This window comes from Pongo pygmaeus, chromosome 9 (genome assembly GCF_028885625.2).
Source record: "Pongo pygmaeus isolate AG05252 chromosome 9, NHGRI_mPonPyg2-v2.0_pri, whole genome shotgun sequence".
Classification (NCBI taxonomy): domain Eukaryota; kingdom Metazoa; phylum Chordata; class Mammalia; order Primates; family Hominidae; genus Pongo; species Pongo pygmaeus.
This window is the reverse complement of record NC_072382.2, coordinates 34,077,677-34,088,985: the sequence shown is the minus strand read 5'-3', so window position 1 is coordinate 34,088,985 and position 11,309 is coordinate 34,077,677. Positions and strand designations below refer to the sequence as shown.

Genomic DNA, 11,309 nt, shown 5'->3' with positions numbered 1-11,309 from the left:
GAGGGTAGAGAGAGAGAAGTCAGGAAAAGTCTTCAGTCTGTGATAAATGTCTGGCACTTGTAAGAGGAGTGAGGGAAGAACTGAAAATTGGATAGGCAGTGCTTTGGGCTCTGGGGCAGCCCTGAGAAAGTCTTGACCTATCCAATAGACAGCTGCAATGCAAAGATTACCTATAGAGGACTTCTGTGTTGGGCAAAAATGGCCAGGCCCAAGCTCCAAGCCATGCTCAGTCATTGGCTGAGAGCTGCCTAGAATGAGTGTGCCCTGAGTTGAAATGCTGTGACAGATCCCAAAGGTGCTACAGCTGGTGAGCGTCAGCTGATTGTATTCTTCAGCAAATTCTCTCTGCAATGGATCTCTGAGCAGTACAACTCCAGGGTGACACAATATGCATTAAGTCTGCTAAAGCAAACTAAATATGGCCTGAAAAGGACTCCATACTTCCATATTTGAGTCTTTGTGGATGAACTGCAACCTAACTTAATAGATAAAAAGATTGAAAACCTAACTTAGGAGTATGTGCCTGTAACAATCACTGAGTCTTGGCCAATCCCAGCAGTCATACTTCAACCACTCATAGACTGGTAAGTGTTCAAGCTGTGTTCAAATAAGGCAAACGCTGAGCTGTAACCAATCCAGTTGTTTCTTTACCTCACTTCTGACTTCTGTACATCACTTCCCTTTTTTGTTTATAAATTTTTTCTGACCATGAGGCATCCCTGGAGTATCTCTGAATCTGCTGTGATTCTGGGGGCTGTCCAATTTGCAAATCCTTCATTGCTCAAACTCCTTTAAATTTAATTCAGCTGAAGTTTTTCTTTTAATATGTTAGACATGATGTCTAATGAAATACCAATATTATTTTGCCAAATTTGTAATTTTTCTTTGCCAAAAGATGTGTGGCTTGTAAGCCAATGAGCTACACTTTGATTCAGATGACCTGCTTCATGCGTCATGACTCTGGTTCTGAATTTTCATTTGCTTTGGATAAAAATTAATTTGTGGTGGCCGGGCGTGGTGGCTCACTCCTGTAATCCCAGCACTTTGGGAGGCCGAGGTGGGTGGATCACCTGAGGTCGGGAGTTTGAGACCAGCCTGACCAACATGGAAAAACCTCATCTCTACTAAAAATGCAAAATTAGCCAGGCATGGTGGGGCATGCCGGTAATTCCAGCTACTCGGGAGGCTGAGGCAAGAGAATCGCTTGAACCCGGGAGGCGGAGGTTGCGCTGAGCTGAGATTGCGCCATTGCACTCCAGCCTGGGCAACAAGAGAGAAACTCCGTCTCAAAAAAAAAAAAAAAAAAGGCTGGGCGAGGTGGGTCACGCCTGTAATCCCACCACTTTGGGAGGCGGAGGTGGGCGGATCATGAGGTCAGGAGATCGAGACCATCCTGGCTAACACGGTGAAACCCCGTCTCTTCTAAAAATACAAAAACAAAATTAGCCGGGCGTGTTGGCGGGCGCCTGTAGTCCCAGCTACTCCTGAGGCTGAGGCGGGAGAATGGCGTGAACCCGGGAGGCGGAGCTTGCAGTGAGGCGAGATCGCGCCACTGCACTCCAGCTTGGGCGACAGAGAGAGACTCCGTCTCAAAAAAAAAATTAATAAAATAGTAATAATAATAATTTGTAATGCAGAGCAACGTATGCCATCTCATGGTATCTTATAGATAGATCTCATGCTTATGTTAAGTTTTGGGTGTTTCTCATCTGACATCTATAAGATCATTGTTAGATGTTATTAGTGATGAAATTTTGAAACAGACTTATTACAGATCTGTATTTTTAAATGAGTTTAATTAAAGAACAACTTGAAGTTCCAAGGCACGCTGTTAAAAAAACAACAGCATAAAACACCAACATCTATTACTTCTTGTGACACCATATTTGCTTGATGAGTATTGTGATACTATACAACCAAAACAAAGTATAAAAGCCAATTGGGCTGGGCACGGTGTCTCATGCCTGTAATCCCAGCACTTTGGGAGACTGAGGCAGGAAGATTGCTTGAGCTCAGGAATTCCAGAGCAGCCTGGGCAACATATACTGGCGAAATACTCATCTCAACAAAAAAAAATTGTCTGGGCATGGTGGCGGGTGCCTATAGGCCCAGCTACTCGGGGGAGGCTAAGGTGGGAGGATCCCTTGAGCCCGGGAAGCAGAGGTTGCAGTGAGCTGAGATCGCGCCACTGCACTGCAGCCTGGGCGACAGAGTGAGACCCTGTCTCAAAAAACAAAACAAAACAAAACAAACAACAACAACAACAAAATTTGAAGCAGACGCAGATGTAAGACAAATGATTACACATAATTCCCGATTTCTATTTTATACATTCATCAAAATGACTTTAGACTTCATTGTTCTCCGTGATTGACTTGATAAGAGTAAATACTATAAATGTAAATGAACTTATAAAATAAATGTATGTAGATGGACAGTGGAGACTCAGAGGGATGGAGGGGTGGGAAGGGGATGGATGATGGGAGGTTGCTTGGTGGGTACAATGTGTGTTGCTCCAGTGATAGATGTACTGAAGGCCCTGACTTTACCACAATGCAATATACTAATGTAGCAAAATTGCACTTGTGCCCCATGAATGTATACAAATTAAAAACTAGATAGCCAGGTGTGGTGGCTCACACCTCTAATCCCAGCACTTTGGAAGGCTGAGGCGGGAGGATCACTTCTGCCCAGAAGTTGGACCAGAAGTTGGAGACCAGCCTGGGCAATATAGTGAGACTTTGTTCTACAAAACATTTTTTTTTTTTTTTTTTGAGACAAAGTCTCGCTCTGTCACCCAGGCTGGAGTGCAGTGGCATGATCTCGGCTCACTGCAAGCTCTGTCTCCTGGGTTCACGCCATTCTCCTGCCTCAGCCTCCCGAGTAGCTGGGACTACACGTGCCTACCACCACGCCCGGCTAATTTTTGTATTTTTAGTAGAGATGGGGTTTCACTGTGTTAGCCAGGATGGTCTCGATCTCCTGACCTCGTGATCTGCCCACTCAGCCTCCCAAAGTGGTGGGATTACAGGCGTGAGCCACCGCGCCCAGCTTACAAAACATTTTAAAAAGGCTGGATGTGGTGGCTCATGCCTGTAATCCCACCACTTTCGGAGGCCGAGGTGAATGGATCACTTGAGGTCAAGAGTTCAAGACCAGCCTGGCCAACATGGTAAAACCCCATCTCTACTGAAAATACAAAAAATTATCTGGGCATGGTGGCACGTACCACCTGTAATCTCAGCTACTTGGGAGGCAGAGGCAGGAGAATCACTTGAACCCAGGAGGTGGAGGTTGCACTGAGCTGAGATCACACCACTACACTCCTGAACAACAGAATGAGACTCCATCTGAAAAAAATAAAATAAAAAATAAAAAATGAGGCAGGAGGATTGCTTGATCCCAGGAGGTCAAGGCTGCAATGAGCCATGATGGCACTACTATACTCTGCCCGTGTGACAGAGCAAGAACCTGCCTCAAAATAAATACATAAATACATAAATAAATAAAATCATGCAGAAAAATATATTCTGCAAAAAACATCGACTTAAAATGGGTTTTAAAACTTTAAAATTTGGACAACCCCTCTTTTCACTACAGATGAGAGGATGCATTTCTTGGGGTGGGATAGACTAGGAGTTTTTCAGTTTGTTTGTTTTTGAGACTGAGCCTCACTCTGTCACCCAGGCTGGAGTGCAGTGGTGCAATCTTGGCTCACTGCAACTTCCGCCTCCTGGATTCAAGCGATTCTCCTGTCTCAGCCTCCTGAGTAGCTGGGACTACAGGTGTGCGCCACTGCACTTGGCTAATTTTTGTATTTTTAGTGGAGACTCAGTGGACAGAGTCTTTAGATTTAGATCTTGCTTTCTTCAGTATATAGCTTGGTAGTTGTTCCATATTACTGCATAGAAAGCTGCTTCATTTTTATTTTATGGCTGCACAGTATTCCATTGTATGGATATGCCATAATTTATTTCCGGGTTATTTATAATCTTTTGCTGTTATAAACAATGGTACAAAGAATTATATATACATTATTTAACAAATGTATGAGCATGTCTGCAGTATAAATATTAATACTTTTGTCCATTTTTGAATCAAGGCAGTCTCTTAATGATTTGTAGGAGGCACATATTTATATAAAGGAAATTGGCCTTTTATGTATGAGTCCCTAATCTTTATTTTTATTTATTTATTTATTTATTTTTTTTTTTGAGACAGAGTCTTGCTCTGTTGTCCAGGCTGGAGTGCACAATCTCAGTTCACTACAACTTCTGCCTCCTGGGTTCAAGTGATTCTTCTGCCTCAGCCTCCTAAGTAGCTGGGATTACAGGCATGCATCACCACGCCCAGCTAATTTTTTGTATTTTTAATAGAGACAGGGTTTCACCATGTTGGCCAGGCTGGTCTCAAACTTCTGGCTTCAAATGATCCGCCCGCCTCAGATTCCCAAAGTGCTAGAATTACAGGCATGAAGCACGGTGCCTGGCCTGAGTCCCTAACCTTTAAAAATTCATGTTAAAAGTGAGTTAAAGTCTATATGAAAATTTAAATTTCTTATTATGAATGTTCATAGTATAAGGGAAAGTGGGAATTGTGTAGCTCTAAGGTAAAGATTATCAGTTGAAGTTTAATATGGTATCTTCTTTTACAATAGAGTACATTATTATTTATAAGGATATAGTTTTTTCTTGGAGAAATGAAGGAAAAAAGGGTATATTATGATTTTTATTGTGATAGTGCTATGAAATAAAATAATCCTTTTAATGTGTTCACTACATAGCCCTTCTACTTGATACTTTGTCATTTTCAGTGATTTGTCTTTTTCCCGAATGTGGGCCTTAACAGCGTGTTATTTAAGAACTAGAAAATATTAAAACAAAGTAATACATAAGCAAAGCTGGGCATTTTGTAACATAATTCCCAGAGACAGATGCAAAGCTGTAATGGAACCCGGTACTCAGGAGCAAATAGAACTATTCTGTAACATTTCAGAAGAAGTTAAACCCTACTGAGCTATAGATATTTTTGTTTGCATTACAGCAGTTGTGATCTGCAGTTTTTTTGTTTGTTTGTTTTTTGTTTTAGACAGGGTCTTGCCGTGTCGCTGGAATGCAGTGGCAGATCATGGCTCACTGTAGCCTCGATGTCCTAGGCTCAAGCCATTCTCCTGCCTCAGCCTCCCAAGTACCTGGGATTATAGACATGAGCCAACATGCCCGGCCTGCAGAATATTTAGGCAAACTTTTGTTGTAGCAAAGAAAATAATATCCAAAGAATTAGTTTATTTTTGACCTGTGATTCAGGATTAAAAAAAAAAATTTAAGGCCTGAGTGCAGTGGCTCACACTTATAATCCCAGCATTTTGGGAGGCTGAGGTGGGAGGACAGTTTGAGCCCAGGAGTTGGAGTAACATAGCGAGTCCCTTGTATCTACAAAAAAAATTTTTTTTTTTAATTAGCAGAGTGGGGCGTGACAGTGCATGCCAGTGGTCCTAGGTGCTTAGATGGCTGAGGTGAAAGAATTGCTTGAGCCTGAGAGGTCAAGGCTGCAGTGAGCTGTGATTGTGCCACTACACTGCAGTCTGAGTGACAGAGTAAGACCCTCTCTAAAAAAAAAAAAAAAATTAGGCCGGGGTGGGGGAGTGTGGCTCAGGCCTGTAATCCCAGCACTTTGGGAGGCCGAGGTGAGTGGATCACCTGAGGTCTGGAGTTCAACACTAGCCTGACCAACGTGGAGAAATACTGTCTCTACTAAAAATACAAAATTAGCTGGGCGTGGTGGCGCATGCCTGTAATCCCAGCTGCTTGGGAGGCTGAGGCAGGAGAATCGCTTGAACCCGGGAGGAGGAGGTTGCAGTGAGCCGAGATTGCGTAATTGCACTCTAGCCTGGGCAACAAGAGTGAAACTCCATCTCAAAAAAAAAAAAAAAAATTAAACTCTCCTCTACACTCAGTGTTTACAAATTAATTTCCTTTACTTTTCAGAATATTTTTCTATTTTGACAAGAAAGGAATAGCAAAAATGTCACGTACAAAATGGCACCATCTTCCTATGATGCCAGTTTTGAACTGTTTAAAGAACATTAACCTTTAGAAAGAAAGATGTTTATCTACTTGCAAGGAACATAACCCCCAAGAGATTTTCCTGGACTGTGCCCTAATTTGTTGGATTTTTATTAAATTTCCTGCATATGCTCATGCACTCATACTTAATTAGTCATAATTCTTCTTTAGAAAAGGCTTGTTTTAAAAAGAAGCACAACAACTGTGATATCTTTGGAACTTATAAATATCTGGTCTAGGATTTCCTTAAGCTAGTCATCTGTTTCCTCATTTCAGAAGCTGAAACTGTGTTAGGCTGTGTTTTTAAAATGTTGGATTTGTTTTGCAAATGCAGGAAAAGCAACACTTCCTAATTTGCTTAGATGGGTGCCCATATAATTTGGTGTTTTATCAGCTCTAGATGAGTACTGGTGTAACAGTGGGAATAAGCAAGTTGGATGTGTTTGCATGCACATAGATGCCTATGTGTGTCTGTGTATAAGTAATATGATGAGGTTTTAGTAGAGAATCAGTATGAAAGTCAATTCATTCTTTAAATATTTTGGACCAACAGAGAGACTGAACTAAAGTGAACAAATCTGGTTCTACTAAGCACATTTTCTCTCCTTTGGCCATTGATTAACTTATTTCTCTTAAGTGGAAATAGGATAGAACCTATTTGCCTGTTCTTTAAGGATAGTACATATTTATCTAAATCCTTGAGTTAGATTAGTGTATTTTTGGCCGGGCATGGTGGCTCATGCCTGTAATCCTAGCACTTTGGGAGACCAAGGAGGGCAGATTGCCTGAGTTTAGGAGTTCGAGACCAGCCTGGGCAACATGGTGAAACCCTGTCTTTACTAAAAATACAAAAAACTGGCCGGGTGCGGTGGCTCACATCTGTAATCCCAGCACTTTGGGAGGCCAAGGCAGATGAATCTCCCGAGGTCAGGAGTTTGAGACCAACCTGGCCAACATGGTGAAACCCTGTCTCTACTAAAAGTACAAAATAGCTGGGCATGGTGGTACACACCTGTAATCCCAGCTACTCGGGAGGCTGAGGCAGGAGAATCGCTTGAACCCAGGCGACAGAGGTTGCAGTGAGCCGAGATTACGCCACTGCACTCCAGCCTGGACGACAGAGCGAAACTCTGTCTCAAAAAAACAAAACAAAACAAAACAAAAATTAGCTGGGTGTGGTGATATGTGACTGTAATCCCAGCTAGTCAGGAGGCTGAGGCCCAAGAATTGCTAGAACCTGGGAGTGGAGGCTGCAGTGAGCCGAGACTGTGCCACTACACCAGGCTGGGCAACAGAGCAAGACTCTGTCTCAAAAACAAAAACAAATTAGTATATTTTTATAGCAGCATAGTATTTCCTAAAATGGTGTTTTAAGATGGGTTACACATTATTTATTTATTTATTTATTTTTGAGACAGAGTCTCACTCTGTTGCCCAGGCTGGAGTACAGTGGTGCGATCACACCTCACTGCAACCTCCACCTGCTGGGTTCAAGCGATTCTCCTGCCTCAGCCTCCCAGGTAGCTGGAACTACAGGAGGGCACCACCATGCCTGGCAAATTTTTGTATTTTTAGTAGAGACAGGGGTTTCACCATGTTGGCCAGGCTGGTCTTGAACTCCTGACCTCAGATGATCCACCTGCCTCAGCCTCCCAAAATGCTGGGATTATAAGGATAAGCCACCGCGCCCGGCCTAACATGGGTTCCAAATTAGTACAGTCTTTTAGATACTTTTTTTTTTTTTTTTTTTTTTTGAGATGGAGTCTCTGTCACCCAGGCTGGAGTGCAGTGGTGCAATTCCAGCTCACTGCAACCTCTGCCTCCCGGGTTCAAGTGATTCTCATGCCTCAGCCTCCTGAGTAGCTGGGATTATGAGTGCATGCCAGCAAGCCCGGCTAATTTTTGTATTTTTAGTAGAGACAGGGTTTCACCATGTTGGCCAGGCTGGTCTTGAACTCCTGACCTCAGGTGATCCACCCACCTTAGCCTCCCAAAGTGCTGGGATTAAAGGCATGAGCCACCAAGTCTGGCCTAGATACTTAATAATTGCTTAGCACCCTTTATATCATAACTGTAATAAATAAATTTGGCCTAGAGATCTAGCTCAAAATTTTACGCTATGCAGGAATTTCCCTTAACCACTGCTTGTGATAAGTGGTTAGTCAGCTTTTGTTATTGTTGTTAGTTAAGAGGATGCATCGGAAAACACCTAGAACCAGTCCTGGTCCAGTTAACTTGTTTTGCTTAAAACCATTTTTAAAATGAAGAAATTTTACCAGTGAACATTATTAAATTTATTCAAAGATTTACTGATTGCTTATATTCTTTTTTCTTTACTGATTATGTAAGCAAAATATGTTATTTTTACAAATTCATATATGTTTTTGTGCATATATTAACATTAGTATATTTATTAGTCTTTATTTTACGGAAATTGATCATATGTGACTTACATTTTTAAACATGTCTTAGATATCTTTTTACGTAAATAAAAATAAGTCTATCTGTTCTTTTCCTCCCTGGCTTTCTGAGGATAGACTGCCATCATGAATGGCATGGTAACTATCTGCACTAGAAAGTTCATGTCCAACCGACTACTTCAGAGGAAACAAATGGTCGTTGATGTCCTTCACCCTGGGAAGGCAACAGTGCCTAAGACAGAAATTCAGGGAAAACTAGCCAAAATGTACAAGACCATACCGGATGTCATCTTTGTATTTGGATTCAGAGCTCATTTTGGCGGTGGTAAGACAACTGGCTTTGGCATGATTTATGATTCCCTGGATTATGCAAAGAAAAATGAACCCAAACATTGACTTTCAAGACATGGCCTGTATGAGAAGAAAAAGACCTCAAGAAAGCAACGAAAGGAATGCAAGAACAGAATGAAGACAGTCAGGGGGACTGCAAAGGCCAATGCTGGTGCTGGCAAAAAGCCGAAGGAGTAAAGGTGCTGCAATGATGTTATTTGTGGCTGTTGTGGATTTTTCACAAGAAGATTAATAAACTAAAAACTTTAAAAAGTAAAGGTCTATCTTATTCGTTTTAATGCTGCAATGTATTCCATTTTATCGCTGTACTGTAGTCACTTATCTAAACCCTCTAAGGTACATATTTCTTTCTCTTTTTTTTTTTTTTTTGAGATGGAGTCTTATTCTGTTACCCAGGTTGGAGTACAGTGGTGCAATCTCGGCTCACTGCAATCTTTGCCTCCCAGGTTCAAGCAATTCTCGTGCCTCAGCCTCCCAAGTAGCTGGGATTACAGGCGTGTGCCACCACACCTAGCTAATTTTTGTATTTCTAGTAGAGAAAGAGTTTTACCATGTTGGCTGGGCTGGTCTCGAACTCCTGACCTCAAGTGATCTGCCTGCTTCAGCCTCCCAGAGTGCTGGGAGTACAGGCGTGAGCCACCGTGCTTGGCCAGTTACACTTTTCATTTCCACATTTTAACACTTCTGAAATTACTTTTTAGTTATTTTATTTATTTATTTTGAGACAAGGTCTTGTTCTGTCACCCAGGCTTGAGTACAGTTGCCGGATCTCAGCTCACTGCAGCCTCCACCTCCCCAGCTCAAGTGATCTTCCCACTTCAGCCTCCTGAGTAGCTGGGACTATAGGTGCACATCACCACGCCCAGTAGTAGTAGTTGTTGTTGTTGTTTTTTGAGACAGAGTTTCTCTCTTATTGCCCGAGCTGAAGTGCAATTGCGTGATCTTGGCCCACGGCAACCTCCACCTCCCGCGTTCAAGCGATTCTCCTGCCTCAGTCTCCCAAGTGCATGGCACCATGCCTGGCTAATTTTCGTATTTTTAGTAGAGACAGGGTTTCACCATGTTGACAGGCTGGTCTTGAACTCCTGACCTCAGATGATCCACCCGCCTCGGCCTCCCGAAGTGCTGGGATACAGACGTGAGCCACAGCGGTGCCAACATTTCTGAAATTAGGATGTCACTTATATTTTATAATGCATGACAGGTTAAAATTACTATCTGCCAGGCAGCATTTGTGACCTAATTGTCTTTGCCTTGCGCAGGTGAACTTGATCATAATTGTTCAAATTTGTGTCACTTAAATCAGTTATGTGCATTGTTAGTACTACAGGTGTTGGGTTTAATTGCTGTTTAAAATGTTCAGATGAAGATGGTGGCTTGGCACTGTGGCTCACACCTGTAATTCCAGCACCTTGGGTGGCTAAGATGGGCATGATCACTTTGAGCCCAGGAGTTCAAGACCAGCCTGGGCAACATGGCGAAATCCTGGTCTCTACCAAAAATACCAAAATTAGCACACACCTGTAGTCCCAACTACTCAGGAGGCTGAGGCGGTAGGATCCCTTGAGCCTTCGAGGTTGAGACTGCAGTGAGGAGCTATGATCGTGCCCCTGCACTCCAGTGTGGGTAACAGAGTGAAACCCTATCTCAAAAAAAGAAAAAAAAAGGTGGTATTATGACTTTTTGTTGAAACACAAATTTATTGTTTATGAGGAAAGGAGAGACACAGAGCAGTGGGGCATACATTTGATATTTAGTGAAGCACATATTTGTCATTCAGGGAGTAACTAATATCATAATTTTTTTCTACAAAGGAATGACAATTCTTTATGAGATGGAAGAAAGTAAGACAGTCATTAGTGATGAAGTTGTTTCAAAGCAATGGGAGGTTGGCATGACTGATTTATACATCTCACAGGACTAGTATTAAGGCATTTTGTCATAGTTTAATTGGCAGCAGTTTTTCTTTCTTACAGGCCCATAAAGTAATAATAATTTTACTATTAACGATCTCTAAGAGTAGATGACCTACATTACAGTATCCATGATAAATAACAGACACTGTGCTTAGACTTTACATCTGGGCTGGGTGCAGTGGCTCACGCCTGTAATCCCAGCACTTTGGAAGGCCAAGGCAGGTGGATCAATAGGTCAGGAGTTTGAGACCAGCCTGGCCAAGATGGTGAAACCCTGTCTCTACTAAAAATACAAAAATTAGCTGGGCACAGTGGCGGGCCCCTGTAATCCCGGCTACTCAGGAGAATGAGGCAGGAGAATTGCTTGAACCTGGGAGGCAGAGGTTGCAGTGAGCGGGCCACTGCACTCCAGCCTGGGCAACAGAGCAAGACTCCATCTCAAAAAAAAAAAAGACTTTACATTTGGCCAGGTGTGGTGGCTCATGCTTGTAATCCCAGCACTTTGGGAGGTGGGTGGATCACTAGGTCAGGAGTTTGAGACCAGCCTGGCCAACATG

General features: G+C 42.6%; 1 pseudogene; it reads left to right on the top strand.

Moving 5' to 3' along the window:
• Positions 1-566: 566 nt before the first annotated feature.
• Positions 567-9,034, top strand: LOC129008125 (small ribosomal subunit protein eS24-like; annotated as a pseudogene).
• The last annotated feature ends 2,275 nt before the right edge of the window (positions 9,035-11,309 follow it).